Source organism: Panthera onca, chromosome A3 (genome assembly GCF_046562875.1).
Source record: "Panthera onca isolate mPanOnc1 chromosome A3, mPanOnc1 haplotype 2, whole genome shotgun sequence".
Taxonomy (NCBI): Eukaryota; Metazoa; Chordata; class Mammalia; order Carnivora; family Felidae; genus Panthera; species Panthera onca.
In genome coordinates this window covers 8,230,751-8,235,282 of record NC_138341.1, presented here as the reverse complement: position 1 = coordinate 8,235,282, position 4,532 = coordinate 8,230,751, and positions in this window count along the sequence as shown.

The window sequence follows — 4,532 nt, the reverse complement described above, 5'->3', positions numbered from 1 at the left end:
CGTAACTGTGAGATCACGACCTGAGCCGAAATCAAGAGTCAGATGCTTAACTGACTGAGCCATGCAAGCGCCCCATAAAATACACAAATTTTAGAATGTTTTCACTATAATCACTCGTCTGATTTTACGTGTTATTTTTGCATGGTATTTGAGTTCCACCTTGTCTTTATTTCTCCTCAAATTAACTATAACTTTTATTTACTCAGCGCTGGTTTTGCTTTCTTGGCATATTTGCTATCTTTGCTCATTTCAGTCCTTCTTCTAGGTTTAATTTTCTTTTTTTTGAAATACTTCCTTTGGTGTTTCCTTTACTGAAGCTCTTTTGGTCAATTCATTAGTTTCTATTTCTGTAAAAATCTTAATTCTTTCCACCACTCTTTTTTTTTTTCTTCTCAAATGTATATTTAAATTCTAGTTAGTTAACACACGGCAATCCTGGTTTCAGGAGTAGAATTCAGTGATTCAACACTTACGTACAACATCATCCCAAATGCCCGGGACCCATTTAGCCCATCCCCCCACTCCCCTCCCCTCCATCAACAGTTTGTTCTCTGTATTTAAGAATCTCTTATGGTTTGCTTCCCTCTCTGTTTTTCCCCCTCCCATATGTTCATCCGTTTTGTTTCTTAAATACCACATATGAGTGAAATCATATGGTGTCTGTCTTTCTCTGACTTATTTTGCTTAGTATAATACACTCTAGTTACATCCACCACTGACCTCTTTCTTCCTTGCCTGGTTTCGCGGTTGATCTGTAATGGGGCCTTGTAGCTCTTTGACTTTCCTGGGCCATAAGCTAGTTCGGAAAATGTAAAATTAGCACGACCGGAAACATTTTTACCCTCTCTCTCTCATTGGAAAATTGCCTTTCCTATGACGTGAGAAGTCTGGTAACAGAATGTGTGGATCCCAGTTGAAGTTAAATAGTAGATCAGTCAGGGCATCTGGTGAAGTTTAAGGACGGAGTTGATTCAAAAACTAAGCCCCCATGAGGAATGCATAGGACTTGGGAGAAACCTTCAGAGCAAGAAAGGGAGGGGCAGGGGACCTTCCTTTCCCCAGGCCACTCCTTCACGAATCCCACGGCCACCGGACACATCAGATGCTGTGGCATGGCCCGAGCAGGACTTGGGGAAGCTGGTTCCAGCTGGCTTTATCACCTGTGGAATTTAATTATTTATTCACCTGACATGAACCTATGCACTCATCGATCTTTTAAAAATAGCTTATTTTAATTTGCTTGTATTGCTTGCTGTATACAAAGCACCTGCCTCTTCTGCGTCAGTGTTCCCATCTGTAAAATAGGGGAGTGGTTCAACTGCGTGGGAACCCCAAGTCACAACTTCAGCTATAGCCACATGGACAAAGTAAAGCCAGACAGAGGGGGCCCGGCCGATGAGAGTTCTGATTCCTGTCCTCACGGGGGAGTTCTCGGTGTAGACAGGCAGGCACCGTTGGCTCAGGGTCGGGCTCCCGTGCGCTTTTTTCTTTTTAACCGGAAGGTGATTTTACAAGGACAGAGACGTGAGGACAAGAGGCAGCCTCGGATTCGGATTCGTTGTGCTGGGTATGCCAATCGGTAGTGCCGTTGCGGCCCCTCGGCTAGGCTCTCCTTCTGGGTGTATTTCTTAGCCTTCCGGGGAGCCCAGAAAATGGTCGCGAAAATGTACAACGTGAGTCTGGCAAAGCACAGGAATTCTGTAACACAAATACATTTCTTTTAATATTTTAGTTGGGCAGGCACACAGCTGTTGGAGGCTCTGATGCTGAATTCCAGAAGGAAGGCGAGGGACTGACAGCCTGCAGCACATTTTTGACGTGGAATTTCCCCTTGTTCGCAGATGAGAGTTGCTTTGGCTCAGGACGAGGTCGTGCCTCGGAGGGTCCCCACGGAGCCGCGTGGTCCTCCCAGGACCTCACCTCCTGGGCCGTTCCTGATGGCGCCTTCACTGTGAGGGACGCCCAAGGCTGCTTTTTTGGATCGTGTTCAGACCCTGGGCCACGTTTGGGGGCACAACTTCTTCGGCCAGGGCCCCTGTCTCTTCCTCACCCTGCAGCATTCACCCAGCCCACACACAGCGCCCGGCGAGCCTTCCTAATGCCAAGCCGCGGGGTGGCCCCTACCCACACACCTGCCTCTGTCCCTTCCCCCTGCACCCACCTCGCCGGAACCTTCCCACTGGCAGCTGAGGGTGCCTCTGTCCCACATCTTTCTCTTTCCCGAAGTGGGACCTTCTCCGGCCCCGGCCTTGAGGCCGAGACAGCTGTTAGGGGACAGGATTTGAGGCGAGAAAGAAATGAGAACACTTCTCCCCTACCCAGCACGCGAACTGAGCCTGCACCCCTAGACTGAGAGCTCCCCAAGGTCGAGCCCTTGGCTCCTGACGTCAGGGTCTGGTCTGTGGTGGGCGTGTGCTGAGGAAGTAGGAAGGTATGTGTGAACCAGCAGCCGTCCTCAGGTGGGGGGGGGGGGGGGGCGGTACCCGATTGACCCAGAGCTGCCACACCCTGATGTTTGCAGAACTGCATGGAATGAATGTTTGTTGTTGTTGTTTGAGAGAGAGAGAGAGAGACAGAGACAGAGCAGGGGAGGGGCAGAGAGAGAGGGAGACACAGAATCCAAAGCAGGCTCCAGCCTCTGAGCTGTCAGCACAGAGCCCGACGCGGGACTCGAACCCACGGACCATGAGATCATGACCCGAGCCGAGGTCGGATGCTCAACCGACTGAGCCACCCAGGCGCCCCCATATCTGCGTCAAATGAAAACACAAACTAGTTCCCACGGGGGCCGTGAGAAACACTCCTTGAGAAACACTGTTCTCTACTTTTCTGTGAAGCCCCGAATGACGCTCATTTCACACAATGCTGTTATTTGGATTATTGTGATAAACTCACGGAGATCAAATTTGGGAAGTCAATCCAGAAATGCTCTTTATGACAGGAAGTGCTGGTTACCTTGAGGCATGTTGGAGGTCAGGGCCACTAAAAGGCAGTTGGGGGAGAATCCTGTGTGTATCTGGAGTTAATGGGGGAAAGAAGAGGTGTGGGGGTGGATGGCTGGTCTATGCGGGTCCGCGTGCTCCCCTGGGTTTCTAGGACAGTGTGACCGGGTGGCCAGCCCCACGGCCACGAGGGCCGTCTCTCAGATCTGTGGCCTGGGGAACACTGACCAGCCCTGCTCTTCTTATAGGGCAGCATCGAACCACCCCTCCTAGCTGAGCCCTGGCCAGGAGATGACAGACGTTGGTGAGGATATGGGAGCGGAAGAAACGAGGACAGTTGTAAGACTGACCATGGCCCTCAGCGTGACCGGAACCAGAATCCACCCGGCTAGGCTCATTGTTGCCCTCCGAACGGCTTTGAGTGACTGCGTCGGTAGAGTGGGGGAGGGCACAAGTAAGGCCACAGAATCACCGTCCGTTGAACATCTGACACCATATGCTCGACACGCATCACCTCCCTCGTTTCTCCCAGTAGCCGTGTGAAGTGAACGTCATCGCATCCCATTTGACAGGTAGGCAAACTGAGGCCCAGAGAGATTCAGTAATTTGTGCGGGATCATGCAGTGAGGCGCTAAACGCAGCAGGATTTGAATCTTGTGCCTCTATAGTAGGATCACGACTACTCTGGGGCGCTGTCATAAGAGATATGCTGTCAGAAACGAACACTCAGGGGCCCCCAGGGGGCTCAGTCGGTTAAGAGTCAGACTCTTGGTTTTGGCTCAGGTCACGATCTCACAGTTCGTGAGTTCGAGCCCCCCCATCGGGCTCTGCACTTACGGCCTGGGATTCTCTCCCTCTGTCTCTCTCTCTCTCTCTCTCTCTGCCTCCTCCCTCAGCTCATGCTCTCTCTCTCTCTCAGAAATAAATAAGCACTAAAAAAAAAATAAATTAATTAAAAAAAAAGAAAGAAAGGAACGTTCAAAATGGGGCTGAGTGCTTTTCTTTAATGATTTCATTTATTGACACATTTCCTTCATTTTACAAATATTTATTGAGCACCTGCGTTTTGCTCTACCAGCAGGTCAGATAAAGCCTCACAAATGCGGTATCGTGAGCCCCTCGGAGGGCTTCTCTGACCTCACCGGGCAGTTAGGGCAGGGGGAGGACCGGAACTGGGGGCAGGTGGCTCGCGTGCTCCTCCCGTGGGACACAGACTCGCGGGTTCGTTCCCTGTGTGTGTGTGTGACAGCCCTGGCCACACACACTAGATGTAAGAAGATGGCATAATTACAGGAATGAATAACGCCCCAACTTCCTTAACCGCCCTGCTCTAATCACATGCAGCCCCAGAAAGCACTGTAACAATGCGTCGCCCCCTTTCCCAAGGTACAATGCACCAGCTCGTAATTATAAGCCAGGACTAGAGATGAGTAAAATAAACATGCATGCCCGCCTGAATGCTATAATTAGAACTACCACTGGCTAAAGAAAAGTGGAGACGTTTTAATTCTAGGCCTCGGCTTGAACGTTGAGCTGCCGCTGGCAACCAATGCATGTGGATTAACACGTTCTGAGCAAGCGGTTGCGTAT